The sequence below is a fragment of the Rhincodon typus genome, chromosome 36 (genome assembly GCF_021869965.1).
Source record: "Rhincodon typus isolate 14 chromosome 36, sRhiTyp1.1, whole genome shotgun sequence".
Lineage (NCBI taxonomy): Eukaryota > Metazoa > Chordata > Chondrichthyes > Orectolobiformes > Rhincodontidae > Rhincodon > Rhincodon typus.
The window spans coordinates 22,910,367-22,923,170 of NC_063367.1; the positions used below are offsets into that span (position 1 = coordinate 22,910,367).

The 12,804-nt window shown below is 40.7% G+C and overlaps 1 protein-coding gene across 2 annotated transcripts in view; it reads left to right on the forward strand.

Moving 5' to 3' along the window:
* Window positions 1-12,804, forward strand: part of otud7a (OTU deubiquitinase 7A) — a 156,940-nt gene that overhangs the window by 45,832 nt on the left and 98,304 nt on the right. For both annotated transcript variants that reach the window (XM_048617176.1, XM_048617175.1), the window contains one exon: window positions 10,318-10,441. The gene's annotated coding sequence lies outside the window, so the exon portion shown is untranslated. The remainder of the gene's footprint in view (window positions 1-10,317; window positions 10,442-12,804) is intronic.

Consider the following 12,804-nt stretch of genomic DNA (forward strand, 5'->3'; position numbering starts at 1 on the left):
TTTTGGCTAAGAATATGAAGGAAGCATATGTCAGGTATAGACAGCAGAGACCAAGTGAATCCCTAGAAGAATATAAAGGCAGTAGGAGTATACTTAAGAGGGAAATCAGGAGGGCAACTCAGGTTAAAGAGAATACAGTGGGATTCTACAAATACATTTAAGGGCAAAAGAGTAACTAGGAGAGAATAGGGCCCCTTAAAGATCAGCAAGGCCGCCTATGTTTGAAACTGCAGGAGTTGGGGGAGATACTAAATGAATATTTTGCATCAGTGATTCCTGTGGAGAGGATGTAGAAGATATAGAATGTGTGAAAATAAATAGCGACATCTTGAAAAATGTCCATATTACAGAGGAGGAGGTGCTGAACGTCTTAAAACATATAAAGGTGGATAAGTCCCTGTGGCCTAATCAGGTGTACCAAGAACTCTGTGGGAAGAAAGGGAAGTGATTGCTGGGCCCCTTGCTGAGACATTTGTATCATCGATAGCCACGAGTGAGGTCTTGGAAGACTGGAGGTTGGCTAATGTGGTGCTATTATTTAAGAAAGGTGGTAAGGAAAAGCCAGGGAACTATAGACCAGTGAGCCTGAGATTGGTGGTGGGCAAGTTGATGGAGGGAATCCTGAGGGACAGGATTTACATGTATTTGGAAAAGCAAAGACTGATTAGGGATAGTGAACATGGCTTTGTCCGTGGGAAATCATGTTTTGCTATTGATTAAGTGTTACTTTTTCAAAAAAAATGAGGATTGATGAGGGCAGAGCAGGGGCGTGATCTATATGGACTTCAGTAGGGTGATCGACAAGGTTCCTTATGGTAGACTGGTTAGCCAGGTTAGATCACACACAAGAGAGGGAGGACTAGCTGTTTGGATACAGAACTGGCTCGACAGTAAAAGACAGAGTGGTGGTGGATGGTTGCTTTTCAGACTGGAGGCCTGTGTCCAGTGGTGTGCCAGCAAGAATCAGTGCTGGGTCCACTGCTTTTTGTCATTATATAAAATGATTTGAATGTGAACATAGGAGGTATGGTTAGTCAGTTTGCAGATGACATCAAAATTGGAGGTGTAGTGGACAGTGAAGAAGGTTACCTCAGAGTACAATGAGATCTTGCTCAGATGGGTCAATGGGCCGAGGAGTGGCAGATGGAGTTTAATTTAGATAAATGTGAAGTGCTGCATTTTGGAAAGGCAAATCAGGATGTATACACTTAATGGTAAGGTCCTGGGGAGTGTTGCTGAACAAAGAGACCTTGGGGTGCGGGTTCATAGTTCCTTGAAAGTGGAGCTGCAGTTAGATGGATAGTGAAAAGGCATTCGGTATGCTTGCCTTTATTGGTCAGTGGATTGAGTATAGGGGTTGGGAGGGCATGTTGAGGCTGTACAGGACATTGGTTAGAGATAGTAGGAACTGCAGATGCTGGAGAATCCGAGACAACAAGGTGCAGGGCTGGATGAACACAGCAGGCCAAGCAGCATCATAGGAGCAGAAAGGCTGATGTTTCGGGCCTAGACCCTTCATTGTTAAGCCACTTTGAAATACTATGTGCAATTCTGGTCTCCCTGCTATGGGAAAGATGTTGTGAAACTTGAGAGGGTTCAGAAAAGATTTAAAAGGATGTGGCCAGGATTGGAGGGTTTGAGCTAAAGGGAGAGGCTGAATAGACTGGAGCTATTTTCCCTGGAGTGTCAGAGGCTGAGGAGTGACCTTTTTAAAGGTTTACAAAATCATGAGGCGAGGATAGGGTAAATAGCCAAGCTGTTTTCCCTATAGTGGGGGAGTCCAGAACTAGAGGGCATAAGTTTAAGGTGAGAAGGGGGAAGGTTTAAAAGAGATCCAAGGGACAAGTTTTTCACGCAGTAGATAGTCCATGTATGGAATGAGCTGCCAGGGGAAGTGGTGGAAGCTGGTACAACTGCAACATTTAAAAGGCATCTGGATTGGGTGTATGAATAGGAAGGGTTTAGAAGGATATGGGCCAAATACTGACTAGATTTATCTAGGATATCTGGTCGGGATGGACGAGTTGGACCGAAGGGTCTGTTTCCATGCTGTATATCAGTATAACTCTATGACTGTGATCCTGTAAAATTAACTTTCGCATCAATTTGGCATTTGCATCATTCTCCTCTGATTTTGCTGTGCCTTCTCCTCAAATTACTTTTTATCATGCTTGTAATGTTGCTAGGTTAGGAATGCCATTACATAAATGAAAGTGTTTTCTTCAGTGAATTCACAGGAAAACGCTTTTTGTTCTAGTTAGTCTGTGTTGCCATGAATTTTTATTGAGAGTAAATAATCAAAGTCACATTTACTCGCCTTGTTTCCATATCCCTTCATCCATTTGTGCATGGAAATTTTTATTTTGTGGCATAGCTATTGTATGGAAATGATTTTCCCAAGTATAGATACCATTATTATTTTGTGGTAAATGCCAGTACTATACCTGATCTTCAGGAACGTTTCACGAAAAGAGAAAATTCTGTTAAGTGAATCTCTAAACAGCACAGCCTTTTTGAGTTTGATGCCGTCTGGTTCTGTAGAATTTTTGAACATTTTCCAGGACTGAGACTGAGCTCAATTGCTAAAGTATAAATTACCCTCCCTCTGATTTGATGTCTCCTTATCAAATTGCTATGAAGTTTGATCCCTCTAATGGATCTTGAATTTAGATTCTTAGAAAACCAAAGTTTTGTGCTTGTATGTTCTTAAGGGGTGCTCATCATATACTGATGCAATACATTGTCAACAGAGATAAAAACAGAAGCTCCTGGAAAAGCTCAGCAAGTCTGGCAGCATCTGTGAAGAAAAATCAAAGTTAATGTTTCTGAGGAAAGGTCACCAGATCTGAAATGTTAACTGTCTGATTTTTCTTCACAGATGCTACAAGACTTGCTGAGCTTTTCCAGGAAATTCTGTTTTTGTTCCTAATTTACAGCATCTGCAGTTCTTTCAGTTTTTATTTTGTCAGAAAAGATGTTTGTTCAGGTCATTTCACATTTAGTCTCTAGCCATGACAATATCCTTCCCTGGAAACACAGGTTTTGTGGATGGTGTCAATTTAATTCTGCAGAATTTAGACATTTTTTTTATGGGATTTCTTCTACTACCCAGCTTTGGTTACCTAAATTTGCCAGTTTGTCTACACGACTACATAGAACTCAACAATGAAATTTGCTGGCAATATAGCTTACTTTATAATATTATGTACACCACAGTAGCAGCAAAGCATCACAGCCTGCAGGACTTAGCCAGACATTAACAATAAATAGACAAAAAGATTGTAGAGTTGTAGCCAAGTACAAGAAACTGAGGAAGTAAGAAATGGAGAAAAAGATAAAAAAGGCAATTTAACATCCATCCTGGAAATTTAGATGGGTGAAAACAACAAGGACTAATGGGTAAGGCGTGAGGAGAGATGGACAGAGCCAGAATGAATTAAATGATAAGACTAATACATTCCCTTTCATGTCTTAGTTTCCTACATACTCAAGATTTTATCTTTTGAGACTGCTTTTCTCGTGGCTATATTTGCCTTTGGTAAGTGAGCTTCAGGCACTGGCTGAGTAACTTCTGTCCTAATTTGATAGGAATCAGACAATTCTTTGGCTCCACATGGTTCTTCCTAAAGATATTTATCTATGCAGGTTTCACATTTCACACTTTTAGCAGGAGTTAGATATGCTATCTTTTCTTTGCCTTTATTATTGGAAATTGCTCTTGAATGGATCAAACCTGAAAGTACAAGTGTATATATCAATGAAATGTCATGTACTGCAGCATAAAATAGTCAAATGGTGAGGAAATGCATCCTGTTTTACATGAAGGCGTACTCTGTTTTAGTTTTGTGCTCTACTACAAACATATGAAGCCCTGATCAAGCTACTCCTAAAATACTGAAAGTAGCTTAATGCGGAAAAGTGTGAGGTGATTCACTTTGGAAGGAGTAACAGGAATACAGAGTACTGGGCTAATGGTAAGATTCTTGGTAGTGTGGATGAGCAGAGAGATCTCGGTGTCCATGTGCATAGATCACTGAAAGTTGCCACCCAGGTTGATAGCGTTGTTAAGAAGGCGTATGGTATGTTAGGTTTTATTGGTAGAGGGATTGAGTTTCAGAGCCATGAGGTCATGTTGCAGCTGTACAAAACTCTGGTGCGGCCGCACTTGGGGTATTGCAAGTTCTGGTCACCGCATTATAGGAAGGATGTGGAAGCATTGGAAAGGGTGCAGAGGAGATTTATCAGGATGTTGCCTGGTATGGAGGGAAGGTCTTATGAGGAAAGGCTGAGGGACTTGAGGCTGTTTTCGTTAGAGAGAAGAAGGTTAAGAGGTGACTTAATAGAGACATACAAGATGATCAGAGGATTAGATAGGGTGGACACTTGGATGGTGATGGCTAGCACGAGGGGACATAGCTTTAAATTGAGGGGTGATAGATATAGGACAGATGTCAGAGGTAGATTCTTTACTCAGAGAGTAGTAAGGGCGTGGAATGCCCTGCCTGCAAAAGTAGAAGACTCGCCAACTTTAAGGGCATTTAAATGGTCATTGGATAAACATATGGATGATAATGGAATAGTTTAGGTTAGATGGGCTTCAGATTGGTTTCACAGGTCGGCGCAACATCGAGGGCCGACGGGCCTGTACTGCGCTGTAATGTTCTATGTTCTAAGCCAATTTTGTATCCAATTAGCCAGCTCCCCCTGGATCCCGTGAGATTTAACCTTGCTCAACAACTCACCATGTGGTACCTTGTCAAAGGTCTTGCTGAAGTCCTTGTAGACAATGTCTATCGCACTGCCCTCACTACTTTCGTGGTCCCCCTTCAAAAAACTCAAATTTGAGAGACACCATTTTCCATGCACAAAGCCATGCTGATTATCCTAATGAGTGCTTGTATCTCCAGATACCTGTCGATCCCGTCTCTCCGAATGTAATAACTCTAACAACTCACCCAACACAGACGTTAGGCTCACAGTTTTCCACATTCCAGTTCTGTAGATCAAATCCCGATGTTAAACATATTATCTTTATGTACTTTTGTCTGTTAAAATTACTCGACAGTAGTAATAGAAGTTTTGAATTGAAGTCTTAATTTTTTTGCTGGAAAGTGATGAGGAACAATTGAATCAGCGATTGATAAATTGGCATGAATACTTGGAAGTGCATACACAGTAGTGCTATTTTATGTTAACATTTTTGAGGGATTAGTGGAACTTCTTTGACAATGTTTACCATATTCGTAGAATTTTACAGAACAGAAAAGGATCATTTGGTCCATTGTGCTTGCTGCCTCTTTGAAAGTGCTCATCAATCAGTCTTACTGTCCCATCTCTTTCCCCATAGTCCTGCAAATTTTTCCTTTTCAACTATATGTTCAATTCTCTTCTACTATAAGTCGGATTTCACTATCCTTTTAGTTTGGTCATCTCTGATGGTTAACAATCTACTGTGAAAATAAATCTTCGTATCTCTCCTATGGCTGTCTTGCTAATTACATTTAAGACCATCCTCTGGTTACCACCCTGCCTGCCAGTGAAATCAGTTTCTTCTAATATACCTACTAAAACCATTATTTTGTTCACCACCATGCCTACCCTAATCTTTCCTGTACCACTGCTTTTGCATTTTTTTTGCCATAGTAATTGAAATCCTCCACCTCTTGGAATATTTGAATAATACTCTTTTTGTAATTTCTCCATTTTTAGATGGAGTGAATATAATTGCTGAACTGATTTTTCAGGAAGGTTGGTAAAAGAGAGAGGTTTTAAAAGTGGACAAATAAAAGCAAAACTTTTTGGAAGAGTCGTGCTGGACTTGAAACGTTAACTTTGCTTCTCTCTACAGACTCTGCTGGAACTGCTGAGTTTCTCCAGTACTTTCTTGCTGTAACACAGAGATAGCAAGCCAAAACAAATCAACCCCATTGTCATTGGATTCCCAATACGCTGAATCTAAAACATTCAATGACCCTCTAAACTGCCCAGTTGCTGCTAATCTGATTTTATGAATAACAGATGTTGGACACTGAGTTTACAACTTAAAACAAAAATTAAGAGTTTATTATTTATAATGAAACTTCAGCAGAACACAAGAAAGTAATAAGGTAATCTGATTAGTAGCTACAATCCAAAGCCCTTCTTTGATAATATGCTCCCCCCCCCCCCCACATACATGCACAGACACAGTTGAGGATAAATTGACAAAGAAAATAAAGCAATAACTAGTTTTCAATGATAGTAGGATTATACATTTTTCTGAAGAAGGGTCTAGACCCAAAACGTCAGCTTTTCTGCTGCTCTGATGCTGCTTGGCCTGCTGTGTTCATCCAGCTATCCACCTTGTTAACTAGTTTTCAATGATTGTTACCAGGCTTTCATGAAATCGTTGGACAATAGGTAGTACACAGGCAAGTAGAACTGTATATCTTGCTTGAATTCTGAAGTCACAAGTTAGTGCAAACAACTTCAGCAGATTTCTACAGATATTTACCTATTTCTTGCAGATTGGGGTTCTTTTCTCTGAAGTTTCAACAACTCGATTCATACATTCATACAGCATGGAAAAGTCCCTTCGGCCTACCAAGTCTGCACTAACATAACTGTCACTAAAAGTGCACCAATCCCAAATTCCTGCACTTGTCCCATATGCTTGAATGTTACGATGTTTGAAGTAGTCATCCAATTATTTTTTTAAAGGTTTTAAGGTTTCTAGCCTCCACTACCTTCCCAGGCAGTGCATTCCAGATTCCTACCACCTGCTGAGTGAGAACGGTTTTTCCCAGATCACCTCTGAATATCCTACCCCTTGCCCTAAAATTATGCCCTCTCATGATTGACCCCGCAACCAAGGGAACAGCTGTTCTCTATTCACCCCGTCCGTACCCCTCAATCTTATACACCTCAATCATGTACCCCCTCATTCATCTCCGCTCTAAAGAAAACAATCCAAGATTATCTAGTCTCTCCTTACAACACCCAGACAACATCCTGGTGAACCTCCTTTGTACCCCCTCTAGTACTGTCACATCCTTGATGTAGTGAGGTGACCAGAATTGTATACAATACTCCAGTTATAGCCTGACCAATGCTCTGTACAACTTCAACCTTACCTCTTTGCTCTTACACTCTATGCCATGACTAATAAAAGTGTTCCATATACCTTCTTAACTATCCTATTCACATGCTCTGCAGGCTTCAGGGATCTGTGAATAATTTCCTCTAGATCCTTCTGTTCCTCTAAGCTACCCAGTGTCCTGCCATTCATTAAATATTCCCTTATCTTGTTTCTTCTTGTAAAGTACAATGCTTTGCAATTATCAGGGTTAAATACCATATGCCACTGGTCTGCCTATCTGATGAATTCATCTATATCTTTGCTATTAACCGCTCTACCAATCTTGGTGTTATCTGAAATTTGCTTAACATTCCCCCCACATTTTCATCTTATATCATTTATGTATATAACAAACAATAAGGATCTCACTACTGATCTTGGTGGCGCACTGCTGGACACCAGCCTCCAGTCACTCAAATAGTCTTCTACTACCACCATCCCTTGTATCCTATTAATAAACCAGTTTCTGATCCACCTCACCAAGTTTCCCTCAATTCCATGTGCTTTAAACTTCTCAATTAGTCTCTCGTGGGACCTTTGTCAAAAGCTTTGCTAAAATCCATATTAACTGCATCAACTGAATTTCCTTCATTCACACACTTGATCACATTTTCAAAAATTCTAGCATTTGTTACACCTCCATCTGACCAAGCCATGCTGACTATCCCTAACTAAGCCATGCCTTTCCAAGTGACTATTAATTCGTTCCTTCAGAATTTTCTTCAATAGCATCCCTACCATTGATGTGAGACTCACTGGTCTGTAATCTCCACCACTCCTCTTAAAAAGCGAAACTATATTAGCCATCCTCCAGTCCTCTGGCACTTCCCCTGTGGCCAGATAGAAATTAAAAATGTCGGAGCCCCTGCAATTTCCTGCCTTGCCTCCAACAGCAGCCTGATATGCAGTTCACTCAGGCTAGGGGATTTGTCTGTTTTTAAGCCTGACAGAGCCTCCAATACCTCCCCATTTCCAATGTCAAACTGTGCAAGTTCCTCACAGTCCCTTTTCCTGAATTCCGTCCTTACGTTCTTCTTATCCTGACTGAAAACCAAAGAGAAGTATTCATTCAACACCCTTCTAGTATCCTGCGGTTTTACACACAGGTTATCCCCTTGGTCCCTAATGGGCCCTATTCTTTCTCTGGTTAACCTCTTCCCTGTTAATGTATTTATAAAATATCTTAGCATTTCCTAATCCGGATGCAAGTCCTTTCTCATGTCCCCTTTTTGCTTTTCTAATTGCTTTCTTAAGTTCCCTCCTGCACCTCCTGTATTTGTTTAGGCCCACAGCTGAATTGCTCCCTTTAGACTTTCTAAAAGTCCTACTCTTCTTAGTTCAGTCCTGAATTGTCCCAGACATTCAAGGTTTTATGAACTTATTACTCTTAAATTTCCCTGTGAAGGGTGCATGTTGGACCTGTACTCTCCCTTGCTCCTTTTTGACTGCCCCCCCTCCCCCATTGCTCTGCTGTAGATCTATCTGCAAGGAGCTGTTCCCAGTCCACTGTGGCCAGATCCTGCTTTATTTTAATGAAATCTGCATTTCCCTAATCCAAAGCCATCTTTTGCAGACCATCTTTTTCCTTATGCAGAACAAATTTGAACCGTATCATGTTATGGTGACTATTGCCTGAATGCTCCCCCCATTGCCGCATCAAACATTTGTCTGGCTTCTTTTCCCCAAAACTGATCCAGCACTGTGCCATCCTTTGTTGGGCCTTCTACATATTGATAGAAAACATTTCCCTGGATACATTTCAAGAAATCTGCCCCCTCTAAACCCTTAACACTATGACTATCCCCATTTATGATGGGTAAGTTAAAATCCCCTAGTATAATTATCCAGTTATTACTCTTACACATCTTTTTGAATGGTCTGCATATTTGCCCTTGGATAACTGGAGAGAAACTGGAGGGAGAGCTAAACCAAGAAGTGCAGTCTCTGGGAGTCTGCAAAGAATCACTGCCTCTTGCTAAAATTCAATCAGAACCAGTTATCCCCCGATTTGACCAATTCAACATCCAACCATCTACCAGCCCTGAGCATAGCAACAGCTCAGCGCTGATTTGTCTACAGAGTCCTTAGATCAGTAATTAAGATGCAGTATCTTTCCAGGCCAGTTCCCAGCAGAAAACATCTGTCTTTGTTCTCTCTTAAAATGAACTCCTGTTCAAAGTTCACTTTCTAATTTGGGCGGCACAGTGGCTCACGGTGGTTAACACTGTTACCTCACAGCGCCAGGGACCCAGGTTCGATTCTGCCCTCAGGCGACTGTCCGTGTTGTGTTTCACATTCTCCCTGTGTCTGTGAGGGTTTCCTCCTGGTGCTCCAGTTACCTCCCACAATCCAAAGATGCGCAGGTTAGGCGGATTTATCATGCTAAATTTCCCGTAGTGTTCAGGCATATGCAGGCTAGCCATGGGAAATGTGGGGTTATGGGGAGAGTAGGTCTGGGTGAGATGCTGTTTGGAGGGTCAGTGTGGACTCGATGGACTGAATGGCCTGCTTCCACATGGGCATTCTATCATTTTAACACTTGGTTCCAAACCAAAAGAAAAAGAAATCAAAAATAGCAATGGTCCCTACATTCTGGTTTTATTTTAGAGATGGACTGACTGGAATTCCTATTATTAACTCACAGTAAGGAAACTAATGAGAGATTTGGAAGAATAATGTTTATGGGTTAGAGATGTTAATGTACTCCTATATGGTCCCTTACCCAATATTTAAAAATCCATATAAACCACAACTATTGTATTTCTTTTAAAGCATCCCCAAGATTAACCACATGCACTTTCTTAAAAAGTTATTGAATTCATTTTTCAATGAAAATAAACATTGTATTAAGATGGGGATGGGTGAATAAAATTTGTGGTGGGGCAGTACACTGGTGTGTAATTTCTGAGCAAGGACAAAACAGAGGGTGAGAGATGGCAAGGCAAACATTGGATTAATCAAGTCCAGAGGGACTAAGTATGGATTACAAATTTTGGCAGCAGTTGACGTGGGATACGGATGGAAATAATTGTTGTTGTAGTAGTAAATCTAAATGGTAATGGAGGAGGTGTTAGATCTAAGATTTAAACTGAGGAGAGTAAAGCACTGAAGGGTAATGGTTGGAAATGATGATGATAACTTGGTCTTCCTGCTGTTCAATTGGAAGAAATTTTGACTAATACGTGACTTATATCTGACAGGACAGTTGTGTTTGCACATCAAATGAAGTGGTGGAGAAGTAAAGTTGGATGTCATCTGGAAATAAAGAAAATCTGATTCCATGCTTGTGGAGGATGTCACTGGGACTGTCACTAATTCAGGCAGGTATGTTTTTCATGCTTTCTGGAAACACCTCTTTTTCCTAATGCTGAAAACTGTCCAGAAATTATGGCAAATCTTGCACCCAACCTCAGTCAATGTACATTTAAAGTATTAGTTATTGAATCAAGCAGACTGATTGATTACATCCTTAGGCCTCAGCAGTGATTGTAGCATGTCACAAGGACCCTTCATTAAAGTTGTGTATCTGTAAATGGAGAATACTTCTGCAAATGTGCCTGATCAAAGAAGATTACAAATCAAACTTATCAGCTGTTAAATTGAACTTGCTATTAGTCAAAGCCCATATATTTAATTCCAAATCTTGAATATCTCAGACACAGAGTCATACAGCAAGGAAACAGACCTTTTGGTCTAACCAGTCCATGCCAAACATAATCCCAAACTAAACTAGTCCCACCTGCCTTCTCCTGGCCCGTATCCCTCCAAACCTTTCCTATTCATGTACTTATCCAAATGTCTTTTACGTTGTAACTGTGCTCACATTCACCACTTCCTCTGGAAGTTCATTCCACACACAAACCACCCTCTGTGTATGTGTAAAAAAAAAAAAGCCCTCATCAGATCTTTTTCAAATATCTCTCCTGTCACCTTAAAAATGTGCCCCCTAGTCTTGAAATCTCAGGGAAACAACACCTATCATTAACCCTATCTATACCCTTCGTCACTTCATAAACTGCTATTAGGTCACTTCTCAACCTCTTAAGCTCCGGTGAAACAACTCCCAACCTATCCAGCCTTTCTTTATAGCTCAAATCTTCCATACCCAGCAACATCTTGGTAAATAACTTCTGAACACTCTCCAGCTTGATAATATCCTTCTTATAACTGGGCACCAGAACTGGACACGGTACACTAGAAGAGGACTCATCAGTGTCCTGTACATTCTCAAGATGATGATCCAACGCCAATCCTCTAAGGTCTGAGCAATGAAGGCAAGCGTATCAAACACCTTTTTAATCACTCTATCTATACGTGACGCAAACTTCAAAGAATTATGTACCTGAACTCCTAGGTCCCTCTATTCTACAACACTACCAAGGCCCTACCATTAATTATATAAGTCCTGCCCTGTTGTACCAGAATGCAATACCTCACATGTATCCAGGTTGACCTCCATCTGCTGTTTATCAACCTATTGACCCATTTGATCAAGATTTCTTTGTCATCTTAGAAAATGTTCTTCACTGTCTACAATGCCACCAATTTTGGTGTCATTCACAAACTTACTAACCATGCCTTCTGTATTTTCATTAAAATCATCCAAATGACAAACAACAGAGGACCGAGAACTGATCCCTGTGGAACACCGCTGGTGACAGTCCTCCAGTCTGAAAAGCAACCCCCTACCATCTCCTGCACTTAAGCCAATTATGTATTCAATCGGCAAGCTCACCCTGAATTCCATGTGACCTAACTTTACTAATTTGTCTACCACGTGGAACCTTGTCAAAGACTTCACTAAACTCCAAGTAAACAACAGCTACTCCTCTCCCCTTATCAATCTTTTTGGTAACTTCCGCTGTGAGAATGAAATTTTTGCTGTTTTATATTTTCTGTTACCTGTTGAGTGAATGAAATGTCTGGTTTGGTTGCTGGTATGAGAGATATTATAACCACATCAGACTTCTTGTCCTTCACCTCATGGGCTAGTTCTGGTGTGCATGATTTGTCAAATTAATTCATTTTTGTATCCAGTAATTCTAATTTAATGGATGCATTTGCTTGGCACCATGCTTCTCATTTAACTGACTAATGGCTGCTGAAAGTCCCCCCAGCAGTTTCATGTTAACAACCAGGGAATTGTTGAGGCCACATCTGGAGTACTGTGTTGGTTTTCTTATTTAAGAAAGGACATAATTTTGTTAGAAGCAGGTAAGAGAAAGTTTAGTCAATTGATTCCTGATATAAAAGCATTATCTTATGAGAAAAGGTCTGACAAATCGGTCTGTATCTGTTCGAGGAGTTTAGAAGAATGAAAGGTGGTCTTTCTGAATCTCACAAAATCCTGAGGGAACTGGACATTGGTGAATGTTGAATGCTTTTCCTTGTGGATAAGACTCAAATTAGGTGACACAGTTTAAAAACAAGGGGGGTTTCCATTTAACAACAACAACAACAAAGTTGCTGGAAAAGCTCAGCAGGTCTGGCAGCATCTGTGAAGGAGAAGACAGAGTTAATATTTCAGGTCCGGTGACCCTTCCTCAGAACTGATGGTGGCTGGGAAAACGTCAGTTTATAATGCAAAAAATAGGGAGGTGGGTGGGGTAGGGAGTAAACGATAGGATAGAGCCCAAAGAGAGAGAAAGACAGTTGGACAGACAAATGAGTTGCTAATGATCAGGCTG